This window comes from Mustela putorius, unplaced genomic scaffold, assembly GCF_011764305.1.
Source record: "Mustela putorius furo isolate JIRA1106 unplaced genomic scaffold, ASM1176430v1.1 tig00003937_pilon_pilon_pilon, whole genome shotgun sequence".
Classification (NCBI taxonomy): domain Eukaryota; kingdom Metazoa; phylum Chordata; class Mammalia; order Carnivora; family Mustelidae; genus Mustela; species Mustela putorius.
In genome coordinates this window covers 1,558,519-1,577,803 of record NW_025422082.1, presented here as the reverse complement: position 1 = coordinate 1,577,803, position 19,285 = coordinate 1,558,519, and positions in this window count along the sequence as shown.

Genomic DNA, 19,285 nt, shown 5'->3' with positions numbered 1-19,285 from the left:
GTTCAGTAAGGAAACCATTGTACATTATGAAAGATATAAAAATCCAGACAGGTTTGCTGAGCCCCAACAATAAATACAGCGAGTTTAGTTTCCACCCCATAAGGGAAGGAGGTTGATGCAAGAAACTGAACACAGCTTGAACTCTCCTATGTGCCTGCCACTGTGCAATACCACTTACATGTGCTATGTCACTGAACCTTCACCCAGCAACACTGTGAAGTAGGCATTCCAACAGCAATGAAAATCTTAGAGTGGAATTTGCCCATGACCAGAGATTCAAACCCACACCTGACAATCCCAAACTCGGATTTATATTCCACACTGGTCACTTTCTGTGGAGAAACCAACCTTGTAGAATAGATGAAAAGGATGAGGATGGAGATGAAGAGAGTGGGGTGAAGATAGCAGGGAGAAAGGCCAGAAGGAATTCTATCCACTATCCTGGAAGCCCCTGGTCAGGCACCTAGGCTTCCAGAGATTTGGCTAAGCTGGGCTAAACTGGGGTGGGTGATGCAGTGAAGGAGGGCTGTCTACTTTCTCAGACCAAACTCCTTCCTCAGCAAGGTTGGCCGTTGGCCGTAAACCACAGTGGACTCAATGGCCAAAGGCAAAGCACTTTCGAAGGCACTGCCAGCAAAGAGCTTAATTGCACCAGGCAATCCCTGCCATTCCCTCAATAGATGAAGAGCTGCCTCCGAAGGCATTAATTGGAAAGGCTTAAATAGCTGCTGCTTATTTACTGTCACAAGGAAGGCGACTGTTGGAGCATCCAATAGGGAAGCCAGACTGGATCTCTTCCCCCACCCCTTGGGGCTCCCCTCCCCATTCAGCCCTCAAGCCCCTCCTTCCCTCCTTTTGGGAGCGGCGCCGGATCAGCGTTTTTATTTTATGTTGCCTGATTTATCTGTTCTGTGAAGCTTTCATTTCAACTTGGAGAATGTTCAAAGTAAAGCTCACCCTGTTACAGACTTAATTGGACCATATTTCAGTCCCAGTGCATCTGTTCAGTGTGGCTTCCTTATCCTGGGTCCATAAACTTTTATTAAGTTATATATCAGGGAATATACATATATATTCCACTAACATGTTTGGGATCTTTTTTCTCCTTTTTTTTTTTTTTCCTCCTTTTCTTTTGTTGTTTTTATTTTCACCACAGGGAAGGAATGCTGATAGGCCCTGAGGGACATGGAATAGAACTTCCTCTATTTCCCTATTTTTGTTTAAAACAGAAAGGACAGGGTCACATTAACCTCAATTTAGTGCAACGACTAGATGTCAGAGACAGGATTCTGCTAATTTCCATTCGGTTTATTGGGTATGTTTGATATGCTAATTCTCAACACCCGCCTCCCCAACGCCTCCAGGAAATTTGCCTTTCAATAGCACAGCTAGAGGGGGAAGGGGAGAGAGATAAGGGAAACCGGATAATTTTGAAAAAGGAAAAGAGACTTAAAGCCTTAAAGCGGAACAGCAAAAACGGTTCCCTCAATCCTGTTTAGTAATTTGAAATATCATCTTAAAATAGATGCAAAAGTACCTTGCCACCTGAAGGGAAAACACACCTTTTCCCTTGGGCCGAGCCCTGGTTCCTGCATTTGACAGTTTGGATTGAAGGCTCTGATGGATTAACCTGTTACTAATGTCACAATTGCTCTAATACAGTGCAATAAAAGTTCTTTCCCTTGAAAATTGTTTTGGTCTACCCCCATTCCCAGGTTGAGATGCTGTTGAGTTAAGTGACAGAAGGTAACAGACGAAGGTTTTCCCAAAAGAAATTCTGGAAAAACATTCGAATGTCTGAAAGTACAGATCGGCAGGACTCTTTCGCCTCGCCGTGATGACACGCACTAGTTGCATGTGATAAGGAGGGCTTCATGCTTTCCAATGTGTTCAGCAAAACTCAGATTAACCTTGCATCCAGAACTTCTGTGTTGGTGTCCACAGACTTGAAAGCTTATAAAAATTTCCTAAACCCAGTGCAATCCTTTCCAGCTTTGTTTTAAACCTGCATATGCACGTATCAGTCAGCTAACTGGATCTGCTGCTCAGCTTCAGGTCCTGAGAGAACATTTTCGGAACAGATTTGCCTTCACCTGCCTTCACTACAGTTCTAATCACCACCTGTGGTTACTGATCATCTTTCTTCTAGTCATTCTTCACTGTTTCGCTTGCGGGGAGGAGTCCCTTTGTCTTTTTTCCCCTTCTCCTACATAGCATTTTGAGGATCCTTGCTTAACCATCCTCAGAATCTGAAGGAGCCTGCCATTCCCATTCCAAGGGGCTCGCCACATCATCCTCAACAATTTATTCTCAAAGATGCTTCAGTTAAAGATTGCAGTAGAAAGAGAACCAACTGGGCAATCAAGCAAATCTGGGACCGAATTCCAGCTTTGCCCTTAGTTCTGAGGTTTTTATACATTGTTTCCCCTTCCTGAGCCTGTGTGAAGCACATACAATTTAATCACCTTATAGGGTGCCTTCTCGTTTAGAAAGAGTGGATGTGAAAACATTTAGTGCAGAGCCTGGCTCATGGATTTATTATTATTATTATTATTATTATTATTATTATAGTAGTAGTAGTAGTAATACTGGACCATTACTATTGTTATCACCGTATTATTTTGTTATTACTGTTACTATGTTGAACTGTTTTTTATTATTGTTACTTTACATATGAAGAAACTGAACCAATAGTTTCATCTAATGTCAATTTTTAAATTTTGTTTCAGCTAAAAACATACATCGAACATATGTGCATGGTCCCATGCTAGGTGTCAGAGAAGATAAAGAAAATGGAAACACAGTTCCTTCCATTTGAAAATTCTGGATCCAGTTAAGGAAAGAGTGGGTGTGAAGGGAGAAGGTGGGGAAGGTGGAGAGAAAGGTGCACCCTTCACCCCTGTAGAATCACCAAAGCATTAAGCGCTCACACAAAGTACACCCATGATGTCTCCAGGGGGTATAGAGGAGGAGTGGCTAGTTGGGGAACTGGGAAAGGCATCGAACAGCTGTGCTATCACAGATGGGTTTTGATGAAGAGGCATGTGTTTACCAGACAGAAAAGAAAGATTAGTAATAAGAGCAGAAAAAAAAATGATTTATATAAAAGTCTGGGTATGAAAGTACCTAAGGTGTTAGGGACTAGTTAGAAGTTCACTGTAATAAGGATATTGCACATCTAAGTAGAAGTAGCTAAAACCTAGTGTATTAGTAGTTATTGCTGCTTAATAAATTATTCTAAAACTTATCTTGAAGCAACAAACTTTTATTATCTCACAGCTTCTCTGACCCGGCTTCTCTGGGTCAGAAATCCCAGTGTACCTTGGCTGGTGCCATTGGCTCTGGACCTTGTCTCCATGGCAGCAGTCAGGGTGTCAGCCTGAGCACTACAGTCAGTCACCTCAAGGATACACTTCAGATGATGCACTTCCAGACGCACTCATATGGCTGTCGGCAGTTCAGCTCCTCACTAGCTGTTGGCCAGAAACTTCCCTCAGCTCCCTGGCATGTGCCTCTCCATAGGGCAGCTCACAATATGGCAGCTGCCTTCATCAGAGTGAGCAAAATGAGAGGGCAAGAAAGCAAGGTAGTGCCAGCAAGGTGAAAGTCAAGGTCTTTTTCTAATCTCAGACATAACACCCCATCACTTTTGCCATATTTTATTAGAAGCAGGTGAGGTTAGAAGCAGGTCAGGAACAGGCTTACAAAGGAATGAATAAGAGCTATGGCCACCCTAGAAGTGTGCCTACCACAGGAGGCTGGGGGAAGGTTGTGAAGGCAAGTATACCCTCAGCTAAGGAACCTGTGCTTTATTTTATGAATGATGGGAAGTTACTAAAAACGTTTAAGGACTGGGGAATAGAGAGAGCAATACAACTAGGTTTACATCTTTGACCGGATCACTGCCAGCAGTTGAAGGAAGGATCCCGTAGGAGAGACTGGACGTGAGGCCAGTCATGAGCCTGTGGGACTGCTCCAAGCAGCAGATGATGAGAACTTGAACCAGGAGTGAGAGAAGAGGTGGAGAGGAGGGGTCAGGTTGCAGAATGTTTTGTATATAAAAACAATAGATCTGACTTGGTGATTGATTACAGGATGAGGACAGGAAGTGAGTCAAAGCAGGGTAGATTAACTAGGTACTTATTCCTATATAGAAATAATATGACCAGGAAACATTGAAGGGTTAAGCACTTCTGGCGTGGGAGTGAGCAAGAACAATTGGAGTCTGAGCTGATCCTTGCCCAGGCAATGGCAAAACAGGAAGAACTCAGGCAGGTGTGCTGGCCTATTCTCTGTAGCCTCCCACTGTGGTGTTAAAGAGCTCAAACTTTGGTTGCAGAGGGTCTGGGCCCTAATCCTGGGTCCACGATTCACTAATAACGTGACCTAGAATGAATTATTGCCTTGTCTGATTTTCTTTATTATAAAATGGATATAGGGGGGGCCTGGGTGGCTCAGTGGGTTAAAGCCTCTGCCTTTGGCTCAGGTCATGATCCCAGGGTCCTGGGATCGAGCCCCACATCGGGCTCTCTGTTCAGCAGGGAGCCTGCTTCCTCCTCTCTCTCTGCCTGCCTCTCTGCCTACTTACCTAGAGATGTGCAGAGTACTTGAACTACAAGTAAATTTGCCCTTAACCCAAGTCCTGGCCCTTTAGGAGAGCTGTTGCAGCCATAAGCAGTCATAGTTAGATTCCATTTCCTGCTGTATGGCATTCCAGCGTTTTTCTGCCTTCTGGAGTTTAGAATATACTTCATGCCCACTTCTATTTCCGGTGGAAAAGACATCTACAATGCCCCTTTCACTATCTCTTGGCCCCCACAGAGCTCAGAGAACCTTATAAATAATAAACAATGCCTTCTTTTTAAATTATTGATATGTAATTGAAGTATAGCATTATATTAGTCTCAGATGTACAGTGTAATGATTTGATATTTGTATATATTGCAAAATGGAAACCCAATGAGTCTGGTTATCATCACCACACATAGCTACATTATTTTGTGATAAGAATTTTTAGATTTATTCTTAGAAGCAGCAACTTCTTTTTTTTTTAATTTATTTTTTATTTATTTTCAGTATAACGGTATTCATTATTTTTGCACCACACCCAGTGTTCCCTGCAATCCGTGCCCTCTATAATACCCACCACCTGGTTCCCCCAACCTCCCACCCCCTCGCCACTTCAAACTCCTCAGATTGTTTTTCAGAGTCCATAGTCTCTCATGGTTCACCTCCCCTTCCAATTTCCCTCAACTCCCTTCTCCTCTCTAACTCCCCATGTCCTCCATGCTATTTGTTATGCTCCACAAATAAGTGAAACCATATGATAATTGATTCTCTCTGCTCGACTTATTTCACTCAGCATAATCTCTTCCAGTCCCATCCATGTTGCTACAAAAGTTGGGTATTCGTCCTTTCTGATGGAGGCATAATACTCCATTGTGTATATGGACCACATCTTCCTTATCCATTCATCCGTTGAAGGGCATCTTGGTTCTTTCCACAGTTTGGCGACCGTGGCCATTGGTGCTATAAACATTGGGGTACAGATGGCCCTTCTTTTCACGACATCTGTATCTTTGGGGTAAATACCCAGGAGTGCAATGGCAGGGTCATAGGGAAGCTCTATTTTTAATTTCTTGAGGAATCTCCACACTGTTCTCCAAAGAGGCTGCACCAACTTGCATTCCCACCAACATTGTAAGAGGGTTCCCCTTTCTCTACATCCTCTCCAACACATGTTGTTTCCTGTCTTGCTGATTTTGGCCATTCTAACTGGTGTAAGGTGATATCTCAATGTAGTTTTAATTTGAATCTCCCTGATGGCTAGTGATGATGAACACTTTTTCATGTGTCTGATAGCCATTTGTATGTCTTTATTGGAGAAGTGTCTGTCCATATCATCAGCCCATTTTTTGATATGATTGTCTGTTTTGTGTGTGTTGAGTTTGAGGAGTTCATTATAGACCCTGGATATTAAACTTTTGTCTGTACTGTCATTTGCAAATATCTTCTCCCATTCCATGGGTTGCCTTTTTGTCTTCTTGACTGTTTTCTTTGCTGTGCAGAAGCTTTTGATTTTGATGAAGTCCCAAAAGTTCATCTTTGCTTTTGTTTCCTTTGCCTTTGGAGACATATCTTGAAAGAAGTTGCTGTGGCTGATATCTCTGCTTGACTTATTTCACTCAGCATAATCTCTTCCAGTCCCATCCATGTTGCTACAAAAGTTGGGTATTCATCCTTTCTGATGGAGGCATAATACTCCATTGTGTATATGGACCACATCTTCCTTATCCATTCTTCCATTGAAGGGCATCTTGGTTCTTTCCACAGTTTGGCGACCGTGGCCATTGGTGCTATAAACATTGGGGTACAGATGGCCCTTCTTTTCACGGCATCTGTATCTTTGGGGTAAATACCCAGTAGTGCAATTGAAGGGTCATAGGGAAGCTCTATTTTTAATTTCTTGAGGAATCTCCACACTGTTCTCCAAAGAGGCTGCACCAACTTGCATTCCCACCAACAGTGCAAGAGGGTTCCCCTTTCTCCACATCCCCTCCAACACATGTGGTTTCCTGTCTTGCTAATTTTGGCCATTCTAACTGGTGTAAGGTGATATCTCAATGTGGTTTTAATTTGAATCTCCCTGATGGCTAGTGATGATGAACATTTTTTCATGTGTCTGATAGCCATTTGTATGTCTTTATTGGAGAAGTGTCTGTTCATTTCTTCTGCCCATTTGTTGACATGATTATCTGTTTTGTGTGTGTTGAGTTTGAGGAGTTCTTTATAGATCCTGGATATCAACCTTTTGTCTGTACTGGCATTTGCAAATATCTTCTCCCATTCCATGGGTTGCCTGACTGTTTCCTTTAGAAGCAGAACCTTCTTTAAGGATCAATTTCTGCGTTGCTTCCTTTACTCCACTAGTGTGTATTAAAGATGGACTGTGCGCAAGCACCTTCGTGTGTATTACCAGGGATACGTTGGTGAATAGGACAAATGGTTCCCGGATCACAGGGATTGCTTTCTAGCAGGAAAAGTGTAAGTTCTTCTAGTGAGAGAAGAAAGAAACAGTATTAAGAAGGAAATGAACAGTGGTGAGCAGTCAGAAGAGGTCTCTATGAGAAAGTGACATTGAAGCTGAAGGATGAGAAGAACCAGCCACTTAAAGAGCAGGATGAGGTCATTCAAGGTAGAGGAAACCCCAAGTGTCAGGATTGAGGTTGGGGATGGCTTGGAGTATTCCAGGAACTAGAAAAAGGACATAAAACAGCACTCTTCAATAGCAAGGTAAAGTGAGCCACATATGTGACTGTGACATTTCTATAGTCAGGTTAAAAAAATAATAAAAATAAACAGGTAAAATAAAATACACTTTATGTAATCCAATATAATTTATGTAATTTCTTATAGCCACATTTAAAAGTAAAAATAAAATCTCAATTGTAACTAGACACATTTCGAGCACTCAGTGGTCATGCATGACCAGTGGTTACTATAGTGGCCCTAGATTAAGTGAGAGGGACATTAGCTAAGACAAGATTGAGGGGATAAGGCCTCATGCAAAGTCTGTGGAATATGGTCAGGACGTTGGCTCATTCTAGGTGTCATGAGAACTATGGGAGTTTCTTTGTGAAGAATTTTTAGAAAGAGTGGAGACAGTCAGGGGGCCCAGGTAGAAGCAACCTATAACAGTGTAAGTGGGAGATTACAGGAACTTGAACAGAAGCTTTGGCAGTGATGGTAAAGATAACTAACATTTATTGTTAGTGTCCTAAATCCTTCATGTGGATTAATTTATTTAATCCTCACAGTCACCCCATGAAGAAGGTGCTATTTTACCCCATTTTCCAGGTGAGAAACTAAGGCAAGGATAGAGGTGAGGTCAGGATTAAAATGAGGCAGTTCTGAAGCTCTGCTCTTGGCTCTAGGTTATGACTTTTCTCACAGAGGTAAGAGGATCAATGTGCTAGGCATATTTGGCAGAGAACTGGTGCGAAAGGATTGGAGGGGACACTGAGGAAATGGAAGGATCCATGAGGGCCCTAAAGATTCCTGTTGAACGGGAGTATGCTTACTGTTGGTGGTACAGGAAAGAGAGGACCTTGAGAGGAACATACTGGGAATAAAGAGTAGACTGTGTAGATGTCTATGACAACACCAAGGAGAAGGTAAATGGGGATGTGAGATAGTGGATGGATATGAGTCCACATTGAGGAGGAGAGATCGGCTCTGCTCTGAAGACAGACCTTTGGAAGCAATTTGCTGGTAGAAGATATTTGGGGGAAAGGATGAGCTCCCTTGCAGGAGAAGGACAGAATGAACAAAGACTGAAAAGGGCCCAGCAATTAAGCTCTACAGGTCTTTTAAATGCAGAGGTAAGAAATATGAACTCAAGCAAGGAACCTGGAGAACACAGCCATGTCGTCTTTGCTCCCTACCTATTTTCATGTGCTATTATTCTACTAGATAGACTTCCTTTTCTCCATCCACTAGCCTCCTAATTATTAGACCCAGCTCAAAAGGCATCTGCTCTAGAGGTTTTCTCATACTCTCAGAGGCAAAGTTGGCCATTCTCTCTTATATTCATCTCTACAGTTTTGGAGACTGGAAGTCTGAAATGTGAACTCTGGCAGGTGCAGGCTCCCTCCAGAGGCTCTAGGGGAGCATCCAATTTTCTGGTGGCCTCAAGCATTTCTTGGTGTGTGGCAGGTTTGCTCCAATCTCTGCTTCTGTCTTCACATGACCTCTTCTCTGTATCTGTGTCTGTCCTCTGCATCTCTCTCTCTCTCTTTTTGAAATTTATTCAACTATTTTAAAGAGAGAGATAGAGAGCACACAGGGGGAGGGACAGAGGGAGAGGGAGGGAAAGAATCTTAAGCAGGTTCCATGACCAGCACAGAGCCCATGTGGGACTCAGTTTCACAACCCTGAGATCATGATCTGAGAGGAAATCAAGAGTCAGATACTTAACCAACTGAGCCACCCAGGCACTCCCTCTACATCTCTCTTATAAGAATACTTGTCATTGGATTTAAGGCCAACTCTAATAATCCAGGATGATCTCATCTCTAGATCCTTACTTTCATTACATCTGCAAATGTAATTTGGTAAAAAGTGGGTATTTGGTAAATGTACCAAATGAGAAAACACAGGTTCTGGGGTAAGGAAGTACTCATACTTTCCTACGTCCACCATTCAACCCACTTCCCATTCTCTGAGCTTATTTTTCTCTCTGTAGTTACTGCCACTACAGCAAGTAATGGAGACACATAAGTGTTTCTATTGCAACTAGAACATGCCTTCTCAACACAGACAGTATGTCCCCCAAGGAAGAAAAAATTAGCTGAGGAGTGAGAGATTACCCTTTTTTTTTTTTTTAAATTGGATGAAGTACAAATATACATATAGCACACAAAAATAATATATAGTATTCCATGGTATTAAAATGTCATGGTGGGGGGAATTTAGAGGGGAAAGTCTCAGAAGACTTCACAGATAGGAGGTAGGAGTTGACAATGGAGAGAAAAGTGTGAGAAACACTGAACTAGACTATCTTCCCCCAAAGGTAGTTAGTTACCATGTCATGTTCATATCTGTACCTGTCTCCTACACACTCCCAGCCCCTGGGCACATAAACACCCACAGTTATATCCCAATAGCACCAGCACAGGGCTAGGGACTGAAAGGGATGGTTTGGGTAAATTAAAGACAAATGGATTTGCATCTTATGTCTTCTTTGATGCTTCATTTAAAGTTTGACTGGAGTGGCCATTGTAGTCACAGGGAGAGCCTGATCTAACAGCACCCCCCCTCCAGTTAACCTGCCCTCTGCCTCTGCCCACACCGGCACGGTGGAAGTATTTTGAATTATGGACTTCAATAGGCGTCTACTTTACAGCCTAAAGACACAAAGTCTAACGATTTGAAATATCACTCCTGCAGCCATCGCTCCCTTCAGAACTCTACATATTTAAACAGAATTTCAGTTACTAGAAAAACTCATCTTTAGAGAGAAAAGGGAGGGATGGGGGTGGGAAACCCACTGATTTAATGTTTTATCAAGAGGGAGAGAGTGTGGAGAGAGGCTTGCTGAACATCAAACGGGCTCCAGTGTGGTGAATTTAGCAAGGCAGAGAGCAGTGCAAATTGGAAGATTTAAAAGTCTGAAGTTTAAACATCGCTTTTGTTTTCCCAAGCTCTAGATATTAATAACACTATTGTGCAAATTATAAGTCTTCCCCTTTTAGGAGACAGGGAGGAAATTAAACATTTGCATATACCAATGGATCGCAATTCTGATGGCAGACACCTCCAAGTCCCCTGCCCTCTGTGCCTCTCTCCTGGTCCAGTGAGTCACGTCACCTCATTTAAGCAAGGCCCTCAGAGGCTGCACTGGGCTGTTGGAAACTCTCACCGCCTTCCTCCTAGCATCTATTTCTTTTGTTCCTTCTTACAGATAACTGTGATGCCCTGATGCATGCCCTCACTGCTGTTTTTCTGAAATGCAATTTACTCATTAACTGGTCTCTTTTGTTTCAATCTCCTTGTCTTCCATCCAGAATCCTTTCCCTTCACTTGTTCACTCATCTGTCTTCTCCATCTTGATGCTTCCATGCTCAGGAATCTACAGTGGGTCCCTGCTGCTGTAAAATAAAGCCCCACACCTCAGCTGGCTCTCAGGGCCCTCCCCATGTGCTGGGACATGCCCTGTGTCCTCTGCTGCTGGATACTACCCTTGTGCTCTAATAAAAAGCCAGAAGCTGCCCCATGCCTCTTCACATATCTGTCTCGTTCTCATCTCCAGGACTCGCACCTGCTGGGTCTTCCACCTGAAATGCATTCTCCTTTCTTTCCATTCCTCCCACCCTTCCCCTCCTTCAAGGGTCAGTTTGGACCCCACCTTCTCTACAGAGTTTGGACACAGTGGCCCACTCTGAGGAGGGGGTTTGACACTCACCCATGTTCTGTCCAAATATGTCATATGTAACTTTTAGCAAGGAGCTGTCTAACTAGTAAAAAAAAAAAGAAAAGAGAATAAAAGGAGATACTTTACATTATGGTTGTGACCTTCCCAGTTCTGTACAAGATGGTAAAAAGTTACATCAACATTGCTTTGTTCATGTATTATTTCCATTAGTATAATTGTATTAGCCCCCATTCATGACATGCCTATTGCAGACCAGCTTACATGATAATTCATATCCGTTAATCCCTCACAAGCAACTCTGCACACTGTCCAGACATTCAGCCTGGAAATATGGGCCAGGGAGGTTATCAGGAGAGAGCATGTATTCTTCTTGTTCTACCTCTGTCCTGGGCTCTGTGGAGAGAACTTAATAGTTGTTACCTCATTTGACCTTTTCTATCCAGTTATCAATGACCTGTGTTTCAATCCCATTTCGCAGACAAAGCAACTAAGGCTCAGTGGGGTTAATAACTTGTTTAAAAGCAATAACTAGAGAATGCAGAACTGAAAACTGATTGTGTGTTTATCTGACTAAAAAGTTTCTCTTTCCACTCACTACCATTTCAAACAAGCAGCCATTACTGAGATGTGCAGTAAATTCTCTGGGTGTTTTTTTTGTCGTAGTTTTGTTTTGTTTTGTTTTTTCAGCTTTGCTCTGGGATAGAGATTGTGCTTGAAAAATCTCTGCTGCATTGTGTATTAGCTTTGTCATAAATACCATTTGGCTAGAGCCTAGAAATCCGCTCTCATTTATCCCAGCTGCATAAAGCACCACAAAGCCTGGAAGAAAGCTTCACCTACTGAGACCTGTAAATATCACTTTCCAGGAGTAAACAGCTTGGTGCAATAGTATTTACTTCCGACATGATGGTGCATGCACTGAGACAACTGGGCCTGCCTCTGTGCAGGAATTTAAATGCATCTTATGAGGTTATCATGTAAAAGCCCGTTCAATGTGCAGTTGTGTGTGTGTGTGTGTGTGTGTGTGTGTGTTAAATAAAGAACTAGATACAGTTTCCTCTTCCCTTGACTAGCTAGAGTCACCAGTAATTTATGGAGTCATAAGTTTTAGTGCAACAAGAGCCATTAAATTCTATCCTTCAATAATACTGAGAACAAACCATTATGAGAAAGTGTAGGGATTCCAGGGGGAAGTCATCTGCCCTTTGACCTCCTCACTCCGTTTGTGGAGTCTATGTTGTTACACATAGGCTCTGCCATCATCAGATTTCCCTTCCTATGTTTTCATAGGGTATCACTTTTAGTCACAGGTACTAGAGAAGAAGTACGGTCAGGAAAATAATTTTATTAATTTTATTTTTCAGCAAAAAATTTCCTTTCTTCCCAAGGACAATTTAACGTGGAATCAACACACAAAACAGAGAATGATATTTTGTTACGGATACTTATTTATGAGCTTAAATTTTTATCATTTACTTAATATAAATTCAACCTAGTGTGAAAGTTCAATGAACACTAAAATTTTAAACTAGGATTATGGATGACATGTGCAGTCACATGCATCTCAGGATGCAACTTCTATATTTTTTGTTGGTTGTACAGTGTCGGGAAAATCCTATTATCAGTGAATAAGTAGTAAGGTACTTGACCATACAATTTTACCTGAACAAATATATGCAGGTCTGAATTAAAATAAAATCGAGTAAAATTAAATTAAATTAAAAAGCACAAATGGTATTGAGCTACAACTGTGCTAATCACTGATTTAACTATAAGAATTTAAATGCAGAAGACAGTGTAAGAAGCTTTATTCTGAGATCTGCATAAAGCCATGCTAATGTAATAGCCCAACTGTACATGTTGGTGCACTCCTGTGTATTTTCATTTGACATACGGAACATTTGAATAGTGTATATGTTTGTGTGCTTGCCCGTGTGTGTATGCGTGTGTGTGCGTGTGTGTGTGTTTATTGCAGTTTTGATCTAGAATAAAGTATTTTAAAAATTATAAGAAACAAGAAGCAACTTAATGCGGAACTCCTGAATTAATAACTTCACTGCTTTAAAATTCCAGACAACACAATATGAAAGCACTTATTCTAAGGTTTGGGGAGGCAAGTGCGATGGATCTGGGCCCAGAGTCACCAAATGTGGGCTGCTTTCTTAATTTAAATCTTAGTGGACCATACATGGAGCACTAAGACACCATCGACTCTCAAATGATCAAAGCGTGTGGAACCGGTACCATCTGTTCCTCAGCAAGAGAAGGTAGTCCTGGTGCATCTTCAGGTACCTTGGTTGTGCCACTTCTTTAAGAACCACCAGTGGACTCCAGTGCATACATCAGCCTGTCTCAACTTCTAGACTTGGCACTTCATACTCTGACCCACCATTGTCACATCGTAACTGCCACCTGAGTCTCCTCCTTTTTTTTGTCCTCTGAATTTCTCTTATCTAGCTTCATATATTTTATTCTTGAAGCAATTAAATGTCAATTCCTTTTAATAAGTTTTCTAAAACCATTTTTACCATAATGTCCAGACCAAAATATTGTTGGCATTGCTCTACTCATTTATTATTGCTATTAATAGAAGTACATAGACACCATTTATTAATAACCTACTATAGGCCAGTTTGCATATAGATTTATGTCCTTTAACCCTCTCAAGCTACCCTGCATTATAGTGACATTTAATTTACATTATAGGCTTGGCATAGTTATACCGGCTACCCAGAAGTCACAAAACTATAGCAGGCAAGATAAAATTCAAACCCATGGCCGCTGGTTCAAAGATCCACCACATTTCCACCTGCTCTGCTGTATTCTTTCTCTAAACTTGTGTCTGTTAGCTCCTTTATACATTCAATCAAGATAGCATTTACAAGTTGCATGCCAAATTAAGTGTTCCTATGTTGTTTGCCTCCTGCATGGAACTCTGAGGACTTTGTGGAGATGCAAATTCTATCTAAACCAGACCTCTGGGTCTGGCATATAGTTAGAGCTCAAAAATTAGTTGGATTTAATCTAAATGAAAAGAACCATTAAATTGGTGTCTCAGAGTAATGCTATCTCATCTATTAATCTACCTCCAGGCAGGAATAGCAAACAATCTATTCTGCATAGAAAATGTTCCTGCTTTTAATGATTATTACTACATTTTCATCCTAGTCCTCTTTCATCCTTCATTCTTAGGATCTAGAGCAGCATTTCTCAAAATGAGGTATTACTCAAGGGGATGAACAGGGTTCCCTGATCCCAAATATTTAGCAAATTCTTCATACTAAACTAATTCTATTAGAAACCTTAGCGTTAGCATATTAAAGACTCTCAAAAGTAAGGAAAACCAAGTAATCTTGGTCAATCCATTTTTTCCACAAACTTGTATGCGCACCATACAATTTATTCAGATAACACCTGCTGGCAGTCCTTGGACACAGGGTTCTGTAGATCCCTCTTTGTAAAGATGAGGTCTGACCTCATCTTTCACTGACTGACATCCTGCCATGTTCCAAGAAGACTTTATGGTGGTTGAGCTACACTTTAGTTTCAGCCTGTTTCTTCTCTGTGCTCAGTAGGGAGCTGAGAACCATTTATGTCTTCCCCTTACAAAAAAGGGGGCTAGTTTTCCTAAACCTTGTTTCAGCAGAAGGCTTTCAGGGTCATTTCACTTTCCATGCACATTCAGGATTTGTGGAGTCAAAGCGATCCTAAGGGGAATGAAAACCAGGAACCCTCTCCCCCATCTTAAACTAGCACAGTCTTTCTAGAGGTGGAGGGCTAACCCCTCAGCATTGTCACTTGCATGGGCTTTTCTGACCACTTTTTGCAAATTAAGGTATAACATAGTACATCATTTGTCCACAGAATTCACACTGCCTCATATATTCTCACACATTATTTTATTTAAGTGATTTTCCTGGAGATCCAGGGGAATATATGTAAAATTATAAGTCATGGGATCTTCTACAAAGTTCTACATTATATGCTTACAATATATTATTGTATATATAAATGCAGTAACCCTATTAGAGTACAGAGTATATATCAATATGTCATGAACTCCAAAATGCTGACTTCCCCTTTTTCTACCATACCTCGCATCCAATCCACCAGCAAGTCCTCAGGCCCTTCAGAAATGGGACCCTCTTACAACCTCCCGCATTATCACCTACATTCAAGTCACTGTCATCTCTGGACTGCCACACCAGGGGCCCCCTAACCTGGTCTCCTTGTTTTCACCCTTGTCCCTCCACAGTCCATTTTCAATTCACTATAAACAGCTGATCCCTTTAAAACTTTAGTCGGATCATATCACTCCGTGACAGCCAAACACCCAAACTTGCATGGCTCCCATCTCACTCAGAGTAAAAGCCAAAGTCCTCACAGTGACCAATAGGTCCTATATGAGCTGCCCCCTTACCTTTCTGGGCTTATTCCTGACCACCTAGCTGGTTTACTCTGCTCCAGCCTCTCTAACCTTCTTTACAAGTCTTGGAGCATGGTAAGCATGTTTCCACTTCAGGGCCTTTGCACCTAATGCTACCTCAGTCTGAAATGCTTTTTCCCTTTTAAATGCATGGCTTGCTTTATCACTTCCTTCAAGACTCTGCTCAGATGTTACCCTATCGATTGCATCTTTGCCCTACCAATCCTTGCCCCCACCATCTTATTTTTTTTTTTTTTCTGAAGCACTTATCACCTTTTAATATACCTTATAATTTACTTATAATTTTGTTTTACATATTTATTTTTTGTCCATCTCCCCCTTCACTAGAATGTAAGCTCCATGAAGTTGGGGACAACTTGTTGGCTATATACCTTTGATGTGGGAAACAGGCAGAAGAAAATCGTTGAAATTCCTTACCTACCAACAAGCCCTTGAAACAGACAAAGTGGCTCTCCCTTGGGGACTCAACTGCCCTCACCTTGAGGTTTTGCTAAGGACACTCCTAGCCTGACTGACCTCCTACTCCAATAGGTCCAACCAGGATCCTGTAAGTCTACTTTAGGAAACTTCATCTCTAAACCTCCAAGATAGTGTCAGCAATCATTCCCAAGGATATGACCCACTGATATACATCTAAAGGGTCTCAGAGAAGACTTTTATTACTGGTAATAAATAACCTTTCTCCCAACAATAGTTAGCCCCTCAAGGTCCTGGAGACCTTGCTTCCAAAATTCCTTAGAGACTTACATCATCCATAATCCCCTTTGTCCTCACGAACCGCTGAATCCACCCCTACTCTGCCTTTAAAAACTCTGACTGTAATCTGGTTTGGGGTCCAAGTCCCTACTCCGCTGTTGTGGGTATACTTGGGCCCAAGCTTAAGCTTGTTAAATAAACCCTCCATGTGATTGCATCGGTGTTGGCTCCTTGGTGGTCTCTTGGACGCGAAAACTCGGTACAACATCTTCTTAAATTCCCACATTGAATGCATCCTAGACTCTGAGAGCCGGAGAGGAACTCAGAGTGAGTAGGCATGTCAGTGATTCCCCCACCTGTTTACACCGAACTTTGAGGTTGGGTACAAGTAGGGATTGAACCTGGTAAGTTATTGTTAATATTTCAAAAAGCCTAATGCATTTCCTCCATCTATCCATCATGAGGCTACATGACAAACTAAAGTGTCACACTTCTTTGCTTTTAGTTGGAATTATCACAGCTCAGTGTGTTAATCCCAATTATATAAGTCAGATCAGAATCTCTGGCTACCAGTTACAAATGCCTTTGATTTTTAGACTTGGGGAAATGAATTAATTATCATGTAATAAATGCAGATTAGTAGATGTTTTTGAAAACATGGACTCCATGGTTGGGGAGGGGCCAATAAATGAGTGTGAGCCCTTGATCTCCTTTGTACAAAACAAAGTCTTTGAGGCTCTGGAAGATTAAGTGACTTTCTCAAGGTCACACAGCGAGTAACTGGCAGAACAATGACTAGAACCCAAGTCTCTGATTTCCAGCCCTGTGTCGTGCAATCAAAGATGCAGTTTGCTGCGAAGGAGACTTATACAGGCTGTATATAGCATTTGCATAACATATTACAGTAAAGACAGAATCCCAACTGAGATTCTCAGCAGGAAAATAACAATTATTTAATCAGGGTTCTATTTATACTTTTATTGTGAAGGTTAGGTTAAGATTCACTGGCTTGATTAAGGGTGCTGCCTACACATGAAAGTGTTTACTGAGCTGGGCTCCCTGGAGTGAAATTCAAACAAACTTGTGACATCCAAAGCACATTTTATGTCCTGAAAGTCATGAGTGTTTTTATTGAAAGCCAAGTCTTTTCCTTAAAACAAATGAACGGTTATCCTTAAAGATAAACTGTAAACAGTCTGCCAAGACACAAGGAGTCCTTCCTCTATGCCTATAAGTGGCATTCCATCCTTAGTTTTAGTCTTTAAACCTAATGGATATGAATATGCCTAGAAATACAAAACGAAAAGCTGTGTACTCAAAAGCATCACCATGCGCATTGCAGTATTTGATCCTTAGAAGAATCATCTTGCAGTGTTGGAAAGCCGGATATTAACATCTCTGTTTCACACATAGGGAAGCTGAAAGCACCCAGGGGTTCAAAGACCTGCCCTAGGTCTCCTACTTTTTAGTGAAAGAAAGCACTAGAATGGAGGGAAGGGGCATTTTTTTTCTCATTCTTTAAGCTCAGTGCATGTACCACAATGCCACCTACTGAATGAAGGGCTTTATTACTGGGGAGAAGGGGGCAGACAGTAAGGACATCCCCCCCTATGTACTTCATTCTCTCTCCTTTTGATAGTATCAGTAGTCCAAGGCTCAAGCCCAAAACAGGGAATGGCTTCAGATTTTACAGAGCAGGAAGGCAACAGCAGAAACGTCCAAGTCACCCAGTAACACAGAACTGATTGAGAAGCGGAAGGCACGGAGGAGCTCTATTTTCTGTCTCTACTGCTGGCCCCTGTGCATGGGGTATCAGGCTCAGTGGACGTGGTCTGCAGGGGGCTTAAGGACAACTCTACCTCTCACTAGGGCTGTGACCTTGGGCAAATCCTTTTACACTTTGAACCTCTTTCTCAAGGCATTTTAATAGCAATCAAATGAGATAAAGGACCCAGATAGCTTATCTCTGTTTCTGACAAGCTGGAAGAGCCTGAACCCTATGCCTCACTTAATGGGTCTACAATTCCACTCATGGAACATGAATTGAGGATTCACCACTCCCCCAGCCCTGGGTTAGGCAATATAGGAAAAAAGCAGAAACAGTGTCTGTGCTGAAGATCAGACACACATACAGACAATTTCATACTTAAATATCCTTGGCAAATGTAACATTTTTTTAAATGATAGTAAGAAAAAGGTCAATGCATGATCAGAAGATCAGTAAATAATTTTGGAATTCTCAGCAATACAGGTAAATAGGGGAGATGTTTGGGGTCAGTAGCCCCTGATAACTTGACCTCTGTCCTCACATCACCCAATCTGACCCTATAGTTGAGTGAGAACAGACTCCTCTCCACACTCCTTTCAAGTTGTCAGTTCTTGGCAATGCTGAGAAAACTCCCTTCCAGCCATGCCTCAGAGCACTGGCCCGAGGCCTGATCCAGGGCCCAGGTCTCCCCAGGATCCTCGTCCCTATCAGAGTTCACCTGCAGTTCAGGGTGCAGGTTCCCTCTGCCATACATGCTCTCTCTCCCTGGCTCTCGCTTTCCCTCTCCCCTCTCTAGGAACTGAAGTTTCTTTAAACAGACAAGCAATTACTAGTGTGTTACCCACACTCGACTCTGTTGGTACAACACGCACTGATGTACAGTAGCAGGCGGCTTGTTAATGGGACATATTTAAGCTGATTGCCACTGGAGATAAGTGATGTCTCTGAATGGATGCACTTTCGTTAAACTTCCGAAGCCAGAGCGGATGGGGAAAGTTTTATTTTTTTGCTTTAAAATAAGGACAAAAAGAAGAAGGTGTTTTAAGAATGGCTACACCTCCCCGGAGATTCTCATTTCAGATTAGGCTATCAGGTGTACAGTGCGATTGGAGGCTTCTGCTTCAGTTGGAGCCTCTGTTTGATATTCAAGCCTTTCACAAGATCCATCCGGAATGGCTGGCTTGCTTGCTCGCTGGCTCCGTGTCCTTGAGGACAGCTCTATTAAACGCAGGCCTCTTTCTCATCTTCTCCACTCTGGTTCCCTTCCCTTGTCTCTTGCTCTCTGGGCCTTTGCTTTTGTTACAGGCCTCTCTCTCTTTTCTCTTTCCACCTCCCCTTCTCTGCAGCTGATTTCACCCGTCCCTCCTTCCCCTCCTCTCCCTCCTCTTCTCCAGTTGTCATTCTGTTACCCATCCTCTTTCTGTCCGTTTTATTCTGGGTC